Source organism: Bubalus kerabau, chromosome 1 (assembly GCF_029407905.1).
Source record: "Bubalus kerabau isolate K-KA32 ecotype Philippines breed swamp buffalo chromosome 1, PCC_UOA_SB_1v2, whole genome shotgun sequence".
NCBI lineage: Eukaryota > Metazoa > Chordata > Mammalia > Artiodactyla > Bovidae > Bubalus > Bubalus kerabau.
In genome coordinates, this window is record NC_073624.1 from 163,850,656 (window position 1) to 163,870,653 (window position 19,998).

General features: G+C 46.5%; 1 protein-coding gene and 1 long non-coding RNA gene across 2 annotated transcripts in view; one reads left to right on the plus strand and one right to left on the minus strand.

The window, feature by feature from the left end:
* The window catches only part of GRID1 (glutamate ionotropic receptor delta type subunit 1), a 346,899-nt gene that overhangs the window by 282,597 nt on the left and 44,304 nt on the right, over nucleotides 1–19,998 (minus strand). The gene's annotated exons all lie outside the window — the stretch shown is intronic.
* LOC129621491 (uncharacterized) lies at nucleotides 4,255–5,154 on the plus strand. Its single transcript, XR_008699395.1, has 2 exons — nucleotides 4,255–4,367; nucleotides 4,679–5,154. It is a non-coding gene; the product is annotated as an uncharacterized LOC129621491 (long non-coding RNA).

Consider the following 19,998-nt stretch of genomic DNA (forward strand, 5'->3'; position numbering starts at 1 on the left):
AAAACACTGCTGGCATCTGCAGAGGAGTGTTAGGCCATTAGATAAATAAAGGGCGGCCCCTTCTTTCCACGAGCAGCACAGGGAACAGACCTGACCTGCTCTGGGTGGGTTCCTGATCGCTGGCCCACTGCAAATAGGGTAGCTGGTTTCCTCAAACCACGCTTCTCTCCTGCAGAGGGGCACTGAGACTCCTCACTAAAGAATGCAGTAGCAGGAGATAGAGTCCTGAGCAATTGCAGGAGCTCTGCACAGACATGCGGGCCCCAGAAACTAGGTCTTGATGAACCCAAGGGCTGCTTGTAGTAACAGAAAAGGAGCCCTGGTTAGGTCATTGCTGTGAGTCCCTAAAAGGCCATGCCTTGACCATCAGAGCCCAAAGGCCTGGCTCCTGGGTTCCCTCAATAGACTGGCAAGGAGAGAGCTTTAGAAGAAGAACTGAGGAGGTGGAAACTTGTAAAGAATCATGCTGACCCCTGCTTTAACCCCTTGCAAATAGAAGAGGAGACCCAAGATGCTTAGGTGGCATGTAGCCCAGGCTAGGGCTGGGATGGTGGACATAAGCAGCCATGGGAAGGAACATCGCACACAGAGGCTGAACTGGACACCTGCCCTGGTTCTGATAAGCACACTGTCATAGGTTGACCCCACTTAAAGGAAGCGGAAAGCAGCTGTCCTTCCCACACCTGAGGAAGGGAATGCGTCTTCTCGTCTGTAAGCAGCAGCTCCTGTCTGAACCTCAGGGAGCCTTTTCCCATGGCCAGTGGCATCTACAGAGCTGGGGTATGAGTGACATGGAACATGCCATCCTACAGACCTACCAGGGGACATTTAGATCCTGCCCTGGCCACCCAGCTACTTTGATCCCACAGTTTTCATAGAGAACTAGATGCAGACCAAACCCCAGCTCCTGGTTCCCAAATGCTCTGGACAGAAAGCACAGCCAAGAATGGGATGTGTGGGGCTGCTTGCCTGGAAGGAGCTGAAGAGGCCCCTTGCCCACACAGAGGTAAGAATCAGTGCTAATATACAAATGCCTGGAAGGAAGCAGAGAAGACAGGGGTCCTGAAGGATCACTAGAAGTAGCTCCAGCTCGGTCCTGTGTTCTCAGCCTTTCATGCAGGACCAAGTTGCAGCCATTTCTGAGAGTGATGAGAATCTGCTTTTGTCAAGCACCAGCCAGATACTTCAATACAACACATCTACTTCACAAGCCACAGGTCTCACTTTATTCACAGCACCCTAAGGAGCCAGGAAAGTTCTCATTCCCATTTCACAGCAGAGAAACTAAGATCTACATCTAGACTCAGACTTGCATAGGCCCCTCAGATTCAGAGACTGAATCTGAACTTGGGCCCTTTTGTCCCCTAAACTTGTGTTCTTTCCCCTTGAGCATGCTGCTCTCCCAAAAGCCTGGTCACCCATCAGAGCAAGTGTACAAGCTTTCAGACCTGGCCCTCTGACCATGGGAACAAAACAATCTTTTCTTTTTTCATATCTAAGGAAATACCCTTATGAGTCATGGTGCCTACCTTCCCAGGTTAACTTGTCCTCCTAAGTCTGAGACCGTTGTTTCACTTGCCTTTCTCAAGTCTGAGCCTATTTCACTTGATCTTAGCCTCAAGAAATACTAAATGGAGTGGAAAAAACGTCCACATGGAAGCCTTCCAGCAACATCACTGAGGATTTATTTTACAAAGTGCAAATGCCACTGACTATTTATGTATGTGTTAATTGTTGGCCATGTCTCCATCCCCCTCCCCCAACACTGGGAGCCTGAGATAATGAAAGCTTGTCGACGATAAGCATCTTTTTAAAACCCCAACTCTAACATTTCAGAACAGTCCCCCGCTGGAGCCCAAGGCCTGGCACTTTCCCAAGGACAGACATGGAGCTAACTTTAAAGGCCCACTGCTGTCTTTGCAACAGCATGCTATTTAGGAACAATTCTGTCTGCAATGTCACCCCCCTGGAGCATGATCGAGTGCAACGCCCCTCTTTGCAAGGAAGGGGAGGAGCTGGTTGCAAGACTATGGATGGTCCCGGGAGCCCAAGGAATGGTCCCCAGGAGCTCAAGGAGACCAGCAAAGCAGTCACCATGAGGCCCAAGTTCCAGAAGATATGCCCAGAACTACCATGAGGAAACCCATTAAGGGCAGTTAGCACTGAGCTGCATGATGCCACACCGTGCTTCCCAGGGGCTGCCTTCTTGGGAAAAGGCCTGAGCTTCTGGTCCAGATACTCACCCTCTATACTCCAGCCTTGCCTCCAGAACCCCTTGGGGCCTTGCTTTCACCAGAAAACTGGTAGATTTCCCCTCATCTCTTCCCCCTCCCCACATCTCCTATGGCTCCTCCTTACTCTTACTCCTTAGCTTTTCTGGCTCCATCCTTACTCGTAGATCTCATTGAGGAATCTTGGGTCCCGTATCCCAGCCACACAAGGCCATCTGGGGAAGGTGTGGCAGAATTAATCTTGTGTAGCTTCCAAAAGTAATTCTGGGACACTGAAGAGGGAGATCTGAGCCTATAGTCTGGGAATGCAGGGAGTGCTCTGGCTGGGCCAGGCTGGATGGAGGTGAGGGTTACTTACATACTGGGTCCAATAACTGACACTTGCTGAACAACTCTGCCACCTGACCTGGAGCTAAGCCCTTTACAGGTGAAACCTCCCTGGGTCCTCAGGACAGCTCATTGACAGAGGTTCTGAGCCTGTAGGTGGGGAAACTTCCCCGAAGTCTCCCAGCAAGTCAGTGCAGCCGAGGTAGCACAATCCAGCCTTTCAGACACCAGAGTCTGTGTGCTTTTGAGCATATTGTGCAGACTCGGGAACTGAGCAAAGACAAACTTACTCGGCACTTTTTGTAGATGTTTAATGCAAAATCGACAGTGGAGCTGGAAGGCGATGCAGATAGCGGCAAGGCCTGGCATGTGGAGCTAAACAGACTTCTGTAAAGTCGGGTCCCGGATTCTGGAGTTTCCTGCCACCATCCTTCCCCAGAACTCCTGGGTCAAGGGGTCCTCTGATTGCCACAGGGCTTCTGTATATGGAAAGCAGCCTTCAGTCCCTCGCCAAGAAGTGAGCTCCTCAAGGGCAGAGGTCTGATGTAGTCACCACACAGCCCTGGCAGATGATGAACTTCGGAAAAATGTCTATGGAAGGAATGAACGGGTGTGTCCACACTCCTGGATGTTTGCTGGTGCTCAGTATGAGGAAGGTCAGGGGCATAAGTAGGAAGCCCAATACAGCACAAGGGGATACTGACATACAGGCAACCGCAGCTCTGCACAGCAGGTACCGAATTAATGGAAACCCACACACATGGGACCTGTGTCCTCACTTCCCACAGGATCAACATGCATTTGATTTCCAGTTTACATTGTGCCATGCAAAGTAAGTCCTGCCTGTATTTGAAAGCAGTATCCTTTCTCTGCAACTCTGAGAGAACCTGAGACTGAAATGAAGTGAATGTGAAAGATAGATAAATGAAAGATATCATGACCTTTAGAAGCTGATGGAAACATAATCAAATTTTAGAGCTTTTCTGTGGGAATGTAATCATTTCTTCACTTCTGCTGAGTTCCGAACCTCCTGATGAAAGTTCCCATTTATCCTATATCCCGCCTAACAATACAATAATTTCTGGACTTGGTTGGTCCATCGGTGGCATTTAAAAAGATGTTACCATCACACCAGAGAGAGTGTTATTCATGAGATTTGTTTCTTAGACTTGCTTTGATCTCAGAAAAACTATTATGTTGCTATTGGGGGAAAAAAAGAAAGCATAATGGACTAAGTACATGTGAAAATCTGACGGATCTAACAATTTCTAGTCAATCATGTTGCATCCCTGGCCTCGGTCCCCACTGTTTACCAAGTCTGAGATAAACAGCTCTTCTAAACTGCCTTCCCACTTTGTACAGAGGGCAGAAGGGCCAGCCCACGGCCTCTGGGGGATGAAGATTCATTTCAGGTCATTTGTTGATCCTTCAGATAAAATAGAGACAGGTTCCAGGGCTGTGCAGGAAGTGCAATTGACTGTAATAAAAAGTGAGAATATGCTACATGTGGACAATTTATGAGGAAGCATTAATATCAGCAGAAAAATGAAATGGAGTCTGCTCGCAGGCACGATCTGTTTAATAAGATCAACTTGAAGAAGTGAAGCCAGGCGGTACCGATGAGTAGCAACTGATGGATACTTGGATTTTAATCAATGGTCCATAATTTCCCTGCCACCTGGAGGGCAGAGAAGCCAAATTAGGCCCTCCATGTTCTCACTCTCACCGACACCCAAGCTGTCCTGACGGGAGGGGGTGGGAGTCAGCTTTTCTGCCCATCTTGCATGATGGAGGAGAAAGGTATTCCAGGTATACCAGGAATACCAAATGATCTCCATAATCATTTGGGGGATTAGGGTGTACAGTAAAGCCAAGGCTTCTGAGCTTATTTACACTTGCTCTGATTTGATGAGAGCAGCCGTCAGTCTCTGCAGTGGGCTGTGTACAGTCTCACCACATGGACCCCCAGGGGGCAGGGGACGCTCATCTTGGGTGGCAGGTGCCTGCACTGAACTATTTCTCATACACTCTGCTGTTCAGCTCCAGCTTCAAATGATTTTCAGACAGAAGCAAAGCAAAGTCTAAACTGATGAAATGCTTTCTTATTCTCCCTCCCACAGGCATCTGCATGTTGACACTAGAGCTTGAACCATGTGTGCATCCAAAGACCAGCTCCAGGGACCCACAGCATCAGATGCTGCTGAAGCAGAGAATGGGGACTGTTTGCGGCAGAAACGTCCCTCCCCTGCCACTGGGTCACATGATACCTCAGAGGCCTGGCCCACACGTGTGGTTTCTCAGCCCCAGAGCCCGAGGCCCACCGTGGGACGTCCACTGGGAGAACAACTGCACTGTCTGTATCGCTCAACTAAAGCATCAGTGTTCAGGGTTAACACCGTGACCCCTTCAGATCGTACCAGGCAAGCCATTTCTGCACACATATCTAATTCCTTCTCCCAACCTAAATTGTTTTTAAAAGATGGAAGCGTTTGAATTCTTTTTAAGGCAATAAAGTTGAAAGTAGCAATTCTTTACCAAGCTGATAAGAGCTGCTGGGTGCAATTTGTATTCTTTTTTATGAGCCTGACTTTTGGGAGAATGAAATAGGAAGAAAAATCTCTTCTTTTTAGTTCTGGAGACAAGAACCACTTCTTCCTCGGGCTGCTGGGGAGGAGTTCCCTGGCTTGGGAGTTGTCAGAAAACAAGTCACTGATTCGTGACCCAGGAAACCCAAGAAACACCCTGTGCTGGGGTGGGCACAGGGGGCTAGGGAGCTAGGGTATCAATAGCTGCTCATCTTGGCGCTCGGCTTGGGATTATGGACCCCCTGAAAATGATTCAGAGTTCATGGGCGGGGCTCCACAGTCTTGGGGAATAAGGAAGACAGGGTGTGGCAAACTCAGTGAAAAGAAGGAGGAGGAATCTGTTTCTTTTAGAATCCACAGTAGAAATTGCTTCACAGCCTTTGAGATGGTTTCTTATCAAGTACAAAGCCTCTGTACAATTGGAACCCAGCCCCAGGTACGGTCAGGAGCCTAGGAGTCCTCTGAGCCCAACAGTGAAGCCGTGACACTTTGCATTGAGCTGCTAGAAGGAGTGCTGAACAGATGCAGAAGCCAAATACACACGTGCTCCATCCCCAGGGATGCGGCCTAGCTGCCCTCCTTCCACCACTGCTGCCAGCACAAAGAACCTGGAAAGGCACTACCCATGAGATGGCAGCGTTTGGAGAGAAAAGTCTCTGAACACAAGGCTTCCAAGCTCAGTACCTGGAGTAGAAGAAACACTGAAGGAATTTACCACCAACCACATCCTACAACCTGCCTTAATCTGAGGCACCCCACTGGTTTCATCTAATAATCTTGGTATTAAGCATGACCTTGACCCCCAGGACAGTTTTAAACCTTAAACTCTCCTATTTCCATGCATGTGTACATATATATACACAACACACACACGCAAATAACTTTGTGTGTGTTTCATTCACTTTGTGGGAGGAAAATGTGACACAAACCAAAAGGATTAATATTAATGCATCAACAAACATAAAGTGTCCACACAGGCATTCCTACAGCCCTCTGAAATTCTTGCCTCAAATCCACACTCATCTTTCCATGACCAGATTTTCTGTATGAACTATGACATGCTTATTCTAAAATGTAAACCTCAACTACATTGTCAGTAATCCTTGCAACAACCATGGAAGGTGATCAATTATGATAGCCTCTTAATAGAAGAAGACAGTGAAGCCTACAAACTGTTAACAGTTTACAGCTAAATGGTCAGCTCTTTGGAGTCACAGACAGGAATAACATCATCTCTGCCCAGGAGGGAGAGCCCAGGTGCACAGCCCAAATCACAATAGCACAAGACAGCCTGTTCCCACGTCTTGAGTAGCCATCAGTCCTAACAGACTCAAAGACCCAGGAAGCTCAGGAGAGGCTCACCCCCTCCCTGAGTGGTCATTCAGGGTGGACATGACTCATCTGGACTCTGTCCTCCCTGGTACCAGTTGGCTGTGGCCCAGGGAAGGGCCAAGTGCTGGCTAGTGCCCAGCTAGCAGTATAAGGCCCAGGGGAAGGCCACCAGCAGAAGTTAAGAAGCTTCAGGCTAGAAAGCAATTCACGCCACAGGCCTCCTGAAGAAAGAGCAGGGCATGATGGAGGCCCCAGGGAGAAAAACAGGATTCCCTGACTCGCCCACATTGTGGATTAATGAGATCAGTGGGATGGAGAAGGCAAAGAGGAGGTGTCATCCTCAGGAAGAGCCGTGAGGTGAGAGGAGACAGCAGCAGAACCCACACACCCATTTAGCAAGCATGCCCAGGGTATCTATGAGGTCAGGTGCCAGGAAGGATGCTGCACATGGAGATAAGGCAGTCTCAGGCTCCATCCTTGAGTAAAATGAGCTGGCAGGGAGACACAAACCCAAACAGAGAGAGAATTCCACTAGACCAAAGGATAAAGTGCAGTGATGAAGATGTTTTCAGAAAACCAAGAACCAGATACTAAATCCTGCCTCTGGCAAGTGGAAGCCCCCTTGCTGGGGGTGGGTCCTGGTGGGACGGGAGGGTCTTTCAGTCTAAGGAGACAACATGTGCAAGCCTGGAGGTGAAATGGGGCATTCAGTTAGTAGAGCATGGTGGTTGAGTCATATCTTCATATTTTATGAATAAGGATGTAGTTCTATAGTACTTAGAAAAGGTAAAAATCATTTATAATCAAAATTAGCCATGGAGGTTTCTTAGCTCATGGATGAAGTATAGTACAGAAAAATACAATTTGTGTAAAGAAGCCTATAGCCAATCCTCTAACTTGCACTAACCAATGTTTCTCTATGGCCGCCCTCAATTAAAGCTTCATTTCCTTCCCTGGGTGGCTCAAATGGTAAAGAATGTGCCTGCTGCTGCTGCTGCTGCTGCTAAGTCGCTTCAGTCGTGTCCGACTCTGTGCGACCCCAGAGACGACAGCCCACCAGGCTCCCCCGTCCCTGGGATTCTCCAGGCAAGAACATTGGAGTGGGTTGCCATTTCCTTCTCCAATGCAGGAAACCCAGGTTTGATCCCAGGGTCAAGAAAAGCCCCTGTAGAAGGGAATGGCAACCCACTCCAGTATCCTTACCTGGAGAATCCCATGGACAGAGGAGCCTGGTGGGCTACAGTCCACGGGGTCGCACAGAGTCGGACAAGTCTGTGCATCCATCACTTTCACTTTCTTTCGCCCTTTCTTTTTTTTTGGATTTACAGAAACTTTTTATTTCAAGTTAATTTTGTTTGTTTGTTTTTAATTTAAATGTATTTATTTCCCTGAGTGTATTCACTAACTCGTCACTAACCTGCGCAGCCCTGTGATGAATGTCATGTACCTTGCCCTGGCCTGTCACATCACAGAGCTATCCAAACGCCCTGACCAGAATCTCCTCTGGCCTTGCAAGTTAGGAGGGGAGACATATGGTTAGAGCTGCATTCCAGAAAGGTAGACCGGCCCTGTGGAGAAGCCCTTGAGACCACACATCCATTCTTTCTAGCAGTTTCTTTCTTATGATATGCAGCTTCACCGTGCCCGTGGTCTGTTGGTGAGGCAGTCACGGCATAGTCTGGCTCCAGTAGCTCTCAACTGGAGTTAAATGTGCATGTGGGCCAACCTCACTGATGGCCACACTGTGGCCCATAATCGGGGGTGGAAGGGCTCGAAGCACAAAGCATGAGTTAAGAGCTGAAATACTGCCAGGCCCCCGTCAGCAGGGCCCTATGCTATGCAGTCACATCTGGCTTTTTCCCTGTGAACTGCGAGCTTCCAGACTGTGGTCTACTAAATGGAAAAGGCTTAGGAGATGATAAAAGTTCTCCTATTAAAAAAAAAATCTACACTGAGAAAGTTTGAGATATATTGTATTTATATCCCTACCTTGAGAACCACAAAGGCATTCATAGAAACGTCCTCAGAATGCTATGGGCTGAACTGTGGCCCCTCCATATTTATATGTGGAAGCCCTTCAAAATGCAATTGTATGAGGTCGGCCAAAAAGTTCGTTGGGGTTTTTCCATCATGTGCTATGGAAAAAAATGAACGAACTTTTTGGCCAACCCAATGTTTAGCGGCAAGGCCTTTAAAGAGTTAAATTAAAATGACGCCAGTAAGATGGGCCTAATCCAGTTTGTCTGGTGTCCTTATAACAAAGAGTAAGAAACACCAAGGGTGCAAGCTCACAGAGAACCGGCCAAGCAAGCGTGAAGAAAGAAGGCAAATCTGACTACAAGACAGGAAGGGAGGCCTCGGAGGAAGCCAGCCTGCAGCTTAATCTTGCACTTCAACCTCCGAAACTGAGAGACATATTATGAAAACGCCAGCCCCTACTAAGCCAAGCAGTGAACTATGATGAGTATTTTCTTGCTTGTACAACATTAGCTTTCCTTACCTTAGGAATTACTGTGATTTGTATTTATTTGTACAAGTTCTATAATATATTCGTCCAAATGCTCAGCCACAGAACAGAGGCTTTCAGTTCCCCTCCTCCCCAGAGACAGCCTCTTAGTGCCCCCTCTCCCCTGCTCCTGTGTGGACCCCTACCCTCCTGCTGGATGACAGGGCCTGTCCTGAGACTCTCCTTATCTGTTCTGCTGGCTGGATTGTCTTGTCTTGTTTTTACTTCCTTTTATTTTTTTTGGTTTTTGTTTTATTTTTCTGAAGCTCATGCTACAACATCTTCCTAAGAAAAGGTTCATAGACTTGGGCTGTAAGTTTGCAAGTCTATGCATGTTTGGAAATTTTTAAATTTTTTTCTATCACATTAATTGATGATTTCACCTAGACATAATAGGGGAGTGGGGGCACTAGTGGTAAAGAACCCGTCTGCCAAAGCAGGCAGACGTAAGAGACACAGGTTTGATCCCTGGGTAGGAAAGATCCCCTGGAGGCGGGCATGGCACCCACTCCAGTAATCTTTCCCAGAGAATCCAATGGACAGAGGAGCCTGGTGGGCTACAGTCCGTAGGGTTGCACAGAGTCAGACACAACTGAAGTGACTTAGCATGCACACACTAACTCATCCATGGAAATAGTTGTTTCTCCAGGGTTTTTTCACATCCATCATTAACCCTAAGCATCCTGACGTCATTCTGCTCCATGTTCCCTTTATGTCACCTGCCCATCCTCCTCCTCTCCTCCTTCTCCTTCTTTTCTTCTTCCGCTCTCCCTCTTTCAATGACCCACCCCAAACCCCTGTCCCACATTCCTGCCTTTCTCTCCTTGGTGCTCAGAAACTTGGCATTGAAGGACCTTAATGTGAGTCTTCTTTTCCTCTATTTTGGCTAAGAGCTAAATGGTTGATAGGACTTTTTAGTCTGAAGACATATTCCTTTTGTTCCTAGATATTTTCTTGTTTATTTCTTTGATATTTGCCTTCTCTTCATTGTCATCTGTTCTTTCTCTAGAATTTCTGCTAGAAGAATATTAAACATTATGGACTGAACCATTAACTTTTGTCAAGTTTTGTCAAGTTTTCTCTCTCATTTTATATGTCTTTACTTTTGATTATACTTTCCTCAACTTTGTCTAATAGTTCTATTGGATTTTTAAAAACTCAGTCTTATTTTTTTGCCTTCAGTTGCTATGTTGAGCTCTCTGTTCTTTTACGTAGTTTCTGTTCATGTCTTAAGCAAGAAATATTTTAAATTTCTTTAAGATCATCAGTGATATGGTTTTTGATGTTTTATTCTGTTCCCTGAACTAAGTTGCCCTTTTTCATTTTTGTTTTGTACTCTTGAAGAGATGTCCCTCAAGTGCATAATAATCCTTGGTTGTTCTTTCATGTTTAAAGTGAAGCATTCGAATGCCATTTGCAGCAACATGGATGCAACTAGAGATTATCATACTAAATGAAGTAAGTCAGAAAGAGAAAGACAAATACCATATGATATCACTTATATGTGGAATCTAAAATATGGCACAAATGAATCTGTCTATGAAACAGAAACAGGATTATGAGCATGGAGAACAGACTGCTGGTTGTCAAGGGGAAGAGGGCTGGAGGAGGGATGGAGGAGGAGGTTGGCATCAGTAGATGTAAGCTTTTACATATGGATGGATAAACAAGGTTATGGATAAACAAGGTTCTACTGTATAGCAGAGAACTATATTCAATATCCAATGATAAAGCGTAATGGAAAAGAACATTTTAAAAAAGAGTGTATATACATGTATAACTGAATCACTATTTGCTGTAGAGCAGAATTCACACAGCACTGTAAATCAACCATACTTCAACCAGGGCCATTCAAAAGCTCACTGGAGGCCATGAATGTGGTCTGTAGATCATGGACTGGAGGGCTTCCTTGCTTTTGCATTGGAAAGCACCTCTCTCCTCCATAATTTCAGCTTCTGCAAGTCTTTTCTCCAGTTCAGATTCTCCAGAAAAGATTCTTCCTATATCCTACTTGAAGGCTATTGGCCAGCTACTGGCATTCTGAGAGCCACAAAAGGAAGGAAAGGTCCCACTACTCAACAAGCAAGTCTCTGTTTAACTTCTGCTGGTTTCTGCCACCTACCTCATCCCACTCTCTGGGGTCTGGGTTCTAAGGCTCTCAAGCAGGTAGAACCACAACATCTTTATGATTGGGCACCAGGGTTATAACACCCTCACTTCAGCTGAATCAGTTACCGTCCGCCACTCACTGTCTATTTTCCAAAAACTAGCCCCAAGATCTCACCCACTGCTGTCTCCTCCCACGGACTCTTTGACCTTGTGGGTTTTAACATTTAACGTCACTGTTATTTTAAAATAGTCTAGGGGAAAGAGGGATTAAACATGGGCAGCAAATCAGAATTGTCTCATCAATCAGAAGTCAATAAAATTGAAGTCACTCAGGTTAACAGTTTCCCTATATGCTCAAGATAACTAGAGTAGGTTTTTGTTGTTGGCAACTGAACACGCTGACCAACCCAAGAAGACTGACGGAGGGCCCAGTAGGGATGAAAATGGCCTGTGCCAGGGCTGATGAAAAAGGGCAAGGTGGAGGAAAAACTAGACTAAAAGGAACATCATTTTTCCTGCAGTGAGCCTGGAAAGCTAGCTGAGAACTCAAACTCCGAAACTTCTCAAGCAGAACTTATTAACTTATTTTCATAAGCTTTGGGGCAGGGTGGGGGGCGAGGGTGGTAGAGACTGTTCACCCAGACTTGGAGATGAGAAAAGGACAGCTACTCTTCTCTGCTCTAGTCTATAGCCTCTGGAGACTGTCTGGGGCAGTGTGTTCTTTGCATGATCATGCCGCTGAAAAGGTACAATTTCATAGAGAATTCTTGATCAAGCCCACAAGCACATTTTGGGCTCAGGCTCTGTTTATTACTCCTAGAGGGAAAGGATGTCAGATTCTTATTCAACAGCTTCATTCTGCAGCCCATTTAAATAACCATACATCGGGTAACCCAAGGTAAGGACAGGGGAGGACCCATCTGCAACCTGGGGAATGACATGATATCAATCGGATGTGTGGGAGATTTGGGGATGCATAATAGCCTGTTCAAAGGAATAGTTCAAACATACTGACTCACTTTGATCAACACATCCCTCTAGAAGGATGAAAGATTTAAGAATCTGTGGAATTCAGAAACCTGGGCTCCTTTAACATAAATCCAGGCTGAGGGTTTCCTAGGCATGTCCTCGCTGAAGGTGAGCCTGAAGGCAACGAGGGAAGCCACGGATGATGTCTCTTTCCCCAGTCAGGCCTGTTCTGTTGGGAAGAGAGGAGTGAAAAGCAGGTGTGCATGCAGTCTGTGGTTGGGTGAGCTGGCTTGAGGGGACTCCGAAAGGGAGATGGGGAAGCAGCCTGGAAGGTGGGAAAGGCTTCATGGAGGGCCTGGGCTGGAAGCATGAGAAGGTTTGGAAAGACTTAAAGGAAGAAGGAGGCCATTAAAAGCCCCACGTAGGAAGAGGAACGATGAGCAAAATGGTGAAAACGAGAGAGTGCAAAACACGCTTCTGCCCTCAAAAGTAACAATAAGGAAACAGACAAATGGCTCTGAGTCCAGAGTGCCCACAGGATGCCCCCAAAATAGTGGCTGGAAGTATCCCTACTGACAGAGACAGAAAATATAAGAAAATCCCAGCATGGCTGGGGATAGCAGAGGTAGCCACTCACCTAGGACACATTCAACTGAACGGATGTACCAACAGGCCAGGGGGAGGGACAGAGACAGAGTCTAGGGGATCCCTCTGAGAGAAGAGATTCACGTGAGTGGCCCCTGCACCATGCATATTTCAAGGTGTGTGTATATTTCCCTCCAGGGCTAAGATTTCTACAAAGGCTAAACTTAAGGCTTCCTTTTTGACTGTAGAACACAGTACACTATATTTACATTAACAAAATCATATGTTCTTCTCAAAAAAAAAAAGAAACAAAAAAAGCCACTTCACACATCACGTTCTGCACAAGCATGGTGAAAAGTATCTCTCTTTTCTTTTTCCTGAATCCTTTTCTAGTAAAATATCTGTGTGTCTTTTCCGGCAGAAAATGCAGTTAGTGTGAAGAGGGCCCTGAGAAGCCCATCCTGGCCTAGATATACACAGACAGACAGGCCAGTGAGGCTGGCTGGGGTCACTGGCCAGCCAGGCCTGAGGGTCAGGCAGCCTGCCTGTCTGTTGCAGGAGGGCCTGGCAGGAAGGGGTTGTCTGGGGGCTCCTCTAACTCCAAGATATGGTTGGCAAACACCAGCCCCTGCCCACAACTAAGCCCTGGGGACCTTGGTTCTTATAAAGCCACCATGAAACTTTAAGGCTTCCTGAGTCTTTCTGGCTGTTTTCAAAAAGATGAATTCTAAAGGGCATTCATATCATGGAGAAAAAGGCTGGGTGTAGACATCAGAGAAGTGAGCTTCCCAAAGTCTAGAGGAACAGCATCTGATACTGGGTGTGTGCCAATCACATGCTGGCCTCAGACAAGCGTGGTACATAACAGATGACCTCGCCAAATCCTTACAACAGTGCCCCTTACGAGGCTGCGTGTGTGCTGACTTCAGTCGTGTCTGACTTTGCGACCCTATGGACAGGAGCAAGCCAGGCTCCTCTGTCTCTGAGATTCTCCAGGCAAGAACACTGGAGTGGATAGCCATTCCCTTCTCCTGGAGATCTTCCCTGCCCAGGGACTGAACCCACATCTCTTATGTCTCCTGCATTGGCAGGTGGGTTCTTTACCACTAGGGCCACCCGGGAAGCCCTTTCATAATAGCCATCATCCCTATGATTAAAGGTGAGACAGTTGATGTCACAGGACCCACCCTTGTTCACACAGGAAATAAGAGACTGAGCCAGAAGAGGATCCCAAGTTTGCTGGTGGCCACAGACTCAATTGCCTCCCAAAGCAAACTGAGGCAGGGTGAGAAGCCCCAGAAGAAGGCTGGAGAGCGTCAGAGATGGAGTTCCAACCTGGGCGTCACAAATATCCTTCCACGAACCTGCCCCAGTATGGCTACATGGGGTTGTCCAACCTCTAGACAAAGGCAGCTGGGAGAGCCAAAGAGCATAGAGTATCAGCCTGGTTCCCCACCAGTCCAAGGGCTTTCGAGTGACCAACAAGGGGCTGTGTGCAGGCCCAGTATGGACAGATCATAGCTTAGTCCATCTCCTACTAACACTTGCAAAAGAGCTGCAGGGACAGCAGACATTGTTCACTATTGACGGCTAATTACACGCAAAGCAAGACGGATGCACCAGGCGCTGTGCTAACTATGTTCCGTGTATCAATCCCCTTAATTCCCTCAGCAATCCTACATGGAAGGTACACTTACTAGCCCCATGTTACAGATGAGTAAACTGAAGCGCAGTGTTTAACTTGTTCGAGGTGGCAGAGTTAGACAATAGCAGAGGCCAAGCCCAGACACTAACCACTCTGTACACTACCTCTCCTCACTCCAAGAACTGCTCTGAGTCTGGGCATGCCTGAGGAAGACTCACAAAGGCCTGTTATGTGCCAAAGCCACTGTATGACCTGGGAATACAAACACAGCTGCGGTCATGCCTACCTCTCAGGATATCACCATCTTCAACACACACACATCCAGGTCTAATGAGGCAGGGGCTCTCGGGAGGGGAATGATGCTCAGGGCAGTAAGGGAGCACGTTGAAGGGCATCTAACCCCCCCTCAAGAAGTCAGGGAAAGTTTCTTGAAACAGATGATGCTGGAGCTACATCTTAAAAATGAACAGAAGTGACCCAGCAAGACAATCTAAGAAATACCACTTTTTAATTCTTCTAAAGCTTTTAAGCTCTGCCTTGTGCCAGGTCAAATCCCTAGGAAGCTCCTAGTCTGGGTGATATCATTCCAGCTTTCCCAAGAAAAATTTGTACTGAACTAGAATCTCACTTTGTTTATGCCTTTGGCTTTCAGCCAAAGCTGATATAAGAAGCAGCCGTATGAATCACATTTGCATTGTTTGTAAAACTGCAAGCAAAAACACTATCCATTATGTTGTTCTATGTCCCTTATCTAGAAACTCATGTGATAAATGCCTCCCAGAGCACTAAACTAAAAAATAAAATCATAAATAGAAGCCTCTCTCCCAGTGGTGTTCATCTTCATAGTAAGCATTGAAGACTATGCATTCTGTCGAGTTCTACTGTTGCCTTGCCTGCCAGGAAGCTCAGAACTGAGGCTAATATTAACAGCTTCCATTAGCCTATGTTTTCTGGACTAAAGTTCCATTGCCCTTGGTTATCTGGCTCTTAACAATGTACTTTTATGTTAATGAATTTGTAGTTTTATATTGTTTTAAAGGGCTTCCCTGGTGGCTCAGACGGTAAAGACTCTGCCTGCAATGCAGGAGACCCAGGTTCAATCCCTGGGTTGGGAAGATCCCCTGAAGAATGGAATGGCAACTCACTCTATTATTTTTGCCTGGAGAATTCCATGTGCAAAGGAGCCTAGCAGGCTACAGTCTATGGGGTCTCAAAGAGATGGACACGACTGAGCAACGAACACACACACACACACACACACACACACTGTTTTAAAACTAGACCTATAGTTACCAATGCTACTGTGATGCAGTGCATGTGGAAAACAGCTGAGTAGGCTTGCTTAACACCCAAAGCCACCCTGATCCCCAACTCATTAATACTTACAATTTCCCATTATTTTCTTTAAACGCTGAGTGTCCCTTTACACCCAGAACGGATGAATACACATCTGCAGTAAAATATGAAAGGGCCAAAACAGCCCCCATCTGCCACCTGCAGGATGGGTCCTCTCAGAACACAACAAAGACTCATCCCTTACACCTCTCCAGGCACGACCCCCTCCAGGACTTCAAGAAAGCTTTGAAGACATGTTTTTTGGGGACTCCAAGCATCAAGGCCAGATGCTGAGAGGCGTTTGAGATAACTGCAGGGAACGGAGGTGCACTTCCATCTTTCAGATGTGTGTGTCGGTTTTTCTGTGTGTGTGTGTGTGTGTGTGTGCGTGCGCGCGCACGCACGCGTGCTCAAATCCACCCTAACTCTCATGACCCGTCTAGGTATGACTGATGCTTTTTTATCCCTATCCACAAAACGAGGTTGCTATGAAGCGTTACAGAGATGATGCATCTGAATACACTAGCTGACATACAGCAGGCACTTAACAAAAGTTATCTCAGCCTCATTTGCTCTCTCCAGGCTAGACGACAGTCTCCATGAAGGTAGGACTGTGAATGTCTTACTGTTTCACTCTTGGTGCCTAACACAAATCCTAGCCCCAGGAGCTATCAGATAGATACTAGTCTTAGAATACTAGTAGTCACGTCCTTAGAATACCACTATTCAAGATAAATACTGCTTGAATGAACGAATGACAACAAACAACAGTTCTGAACAGATGATACAATACAAAGCTGAGCTTTGATTTTACTCCTCCTTTTACTCAGATGTGCAAAGATAACACAGCCTCTTTGTTTTTCAGAACATTCTTCACAAATCTCCAGCCCCACTCTTGGGCACTAAGGAAACAGACTTGGCTATAAAAGACACAATCAGTCAGACACAAACAGACGGTGTCTCAGTCGCTTTAGGTTCAGTTGGCCTCCTTGGTGGATGCTCAGTATTCTATATAGCCTCTCCTTGCTCCTGCTCCTTTTCCCCATGGAGAGGCTTCATGCTCTCACTGTATGGAGCTCTCTCCTATGATGCAGCTGGTCTGGTCTGGTCTGCTACTTTGCCCCACATGCTGGTCTTACTGGTAGGGTTTCTGGGTGGTTTCCAAACTAGGTGAGGTCCTGGTGGTCCTGTCTGGCTGCTTTGACTCCCATGATTCTTGGATCCTGGTCAAGTTCCAGCCATGTCCTCCTTTTGACCACAGTTTGTATGGTCCCCATGCAACCCCTGCAGGAAGAACATTCCATCCTTCTCTATGGTGGTTCTAAATCCAGCTATTTTCTGCCTTTCACAGGGGTAATTTCCAAATGTTCAGATCCCCTACCTAATTCATCACACTTTCTGGCCCAGCACTGAATAGATGGATGAGTGACCAGACCAGAGTCATACTGTATCTTCCTTCAGTTCAGTTCAGTCGCTCAGTCGTGTCTGACTCTTTGTGACCCCATGAATCACAGCACGCCAGGCCTCCCTATCCATCACCATCTCCCGGAGTTCACTCAAACTCATGTCCATCAAGTCAGTGATGCCATCCAGCCATCTTATCCTCTGTCGTCCCCTTCTCCTCCTGCCCCCAATCCCTCCCAGCATCAGGGTCTTTTCCAATGAGTCAAAACTCTTCGCATGAGGTGGCCAAAGTACTGGAGTTTCAGCTTTAGCATCAGTCCTTCCAATAAACACCCAGGACTTATCTCCTTTAGAATGGACTGGTTGGATCTCCTTGCAGCCCAAGGGACTCTCAAGAGTCTTCTCCAACGCCACAGTTCAAAAGCATCAATTCTTCAGCACTCAGCTTTCTTCACAGTCCAACTCTCACATCCATACATGACCACTGGAAAAACCATAGCCTTGACTAGATGGACCTTTGTTGGCAAAGTAAGGTCTCTGCTTTTGAATATGCTGTCTAGGTTGGTCATAACTTTCCTTCCAAGGAGTAAGCGTCTTTTAATTTCATGGCTGCAGTCACCATCTGCAGTGATTTTGGAGCCCAGAACAATAAAGTCTGACACTGTTTCCACTGTTTCCCCATCTATTTCCCATGAAGTGATAGGACCAGATGCCATGATCTTAGTTTTCTGAATGTTAAGCTTTAAGCCAACTTTTCCACTCTCCTCTTTCACTTTCAACAAGAGGCTTTTCAGTTCCTCTTCACTTTCTGCCATAAGGGTGGTGTCATCTGCATATCTGAGGTTATTGATATTTCTCCTGGCAATCTTGATTCCAGCTTGTGCTTCTTCCAGCCCAGCATTTCTCATGATGTACTCTGCATATAAGTTAAATAAGCAGGGTGACAATATACAGCCTTGACGTACTCCTTTTCCTAGTTGGAACCAGTCTATTGTTCTGTGTCCAGTTCTAACTGTTGCTTCCTGACCTGCATATAGATCTTATGAATTTCTTTTTTTAGCCACTGGACTGCCAGGAAAATCCCCAATGGGGCTTCTGTTTTTTTCTTGGCTGCTCTGGGTCCCCCTTGCTGTGCGCGTGCTTTCTGTAGTTGTGGAGAACGGGGGTTCCTCTCTAGCTGTAGTGCCTGGGATTCCCATCGGCGCGGCTTCTCTTGTTGCAAAGCACAAGCCTAAGGTGTGTGGGCTTCCACAGGTTCAGTGCATGGGCTCAGTAGTTGCAGGCTTAGTTGCCTCGTGACATGTGGGATCTTCCAGGACTAGGGATTTGAACCAGTGTCCTCTGCATTGCAAAGTGAAAGTTGCTCAGTCATGTCTGACTCTTTGCAACCACATGGACTGCCCACCAGGCTCCTCTACCCATGGAATTCTGCAGGTAAGAATACTGAAATGGGATGGCATTTCCTTTTCCAGGGGATCTTCCCGGCCCAGGGATTGAACCCAGGTCTCCTTCATTGCAGGCAGATTCTTTACCATCTAAGCCACCAGCAAGGCAGATTCCTAACCACTAGACCACGAAGAAAGCCCACTTTTCTCAAAGACTGTTCTTCACTCATCTGCATCTCAATTTTCAGGTTTGTGCTGAACACATAGTAGGCACCAAGAAACTGAAGTGAGCTGCACTGAACTATTAATAAATACAACTGAAATGATTTGAATTTGATAAGGATCCCTCCTTATTTCTGAGTTTATATAAGGAAAACTAAATATTTTGAAAACTAGTTTGTAGAATCCATTCAAGAGAAGAACTTGACACTAGTTTGAAAGGAAAAGTGGGCATTCAATATTTTTATTGAGCTAGTTTGATATTCAATTTAAAAGATGAAAAGTGAAAAGTAAAAGTGTTAGTCTGTCAGTTGTGTCCGACTCTTTAAGATTCCCCTGGACTGTAGCCTGACAGACTCCTCTGTCCATGGAGTTCTCCAGGCAAGAATGCTGGAGTGGGTTGCCATTTCCTTCTCCAGGGGATCTTCCCAACCCAGAGACTGAACCAACCTAACCCCTGGAGACTGGATTTCATCTTGAGAGATACAGCAAGCTCACATCCTGCTCTGCTTTGCACAAACCCTCATTCACTCTCCTCTCTCTTGAGGCCACTGGTTCCTAACCTGCTGGGAAACTTAAAAAAAAAAAAAAAAAATCTGTGTCTAGGCTCCACCTTTTCCAATACTGACTTCATTATTCTAGAAGGGGCCTGAGCAAGCCTTAGCATTTTCAGACAAAAACAAAAAGCTGGAGACAGACTGTGAACAATAAGAAGTGAAAACTGCCCAACAGACACACAAAGTCAAACTGTACAGTGGTCTGGGGTCATTTGCTATAGGCTCAAAGAGCAGTACTCTCTAATTGGCCCCTGTGGCATCAGGAAACCAAAACTGATATTCAAAATACTCACCTATATTCCCAAGAAAAGGACCCTTTGTCTTTGTATCTAATAAACTTGCTGTGGGGAGGGCACTGCCCACCCCCTTGTCCTGTTTATCTTCCCCTCTGGCTTCAGCCCAAAGTTTAACCTGACTGTATTGTCATGGCCCATTGTTCATAGGGGTCTCCTCTCTAAATTGAAAGAGTTTCAATGGCAAGGGCTGTCTGATTAATTCTTGGAACCCCCATTCCCTAGCCCAGTGGCTCTCAGTGCAGTTCAGTTGCTCAGTTGTGTCCGATTCCATGGACTGCAGCACACCAGGCCTCCCTGCCCATCACCAAATCCCAGAGTTTACTCAGACTCGTGTCCATTGAGTCAGCGATGCCATCCAACCATGTCATCCTCTGTCATCCCCTTCTCCTCCTGCCTTCAATCTTTCCCAGCATCAGGGTCTTTTCAAATGAGTCTGTTCCTCGCATCAGGTGGCCAAAGTATTGGAGTTTCAGCTTCAGCAGCAGTCCTTCCAATGAATATTCAGGACTGTAG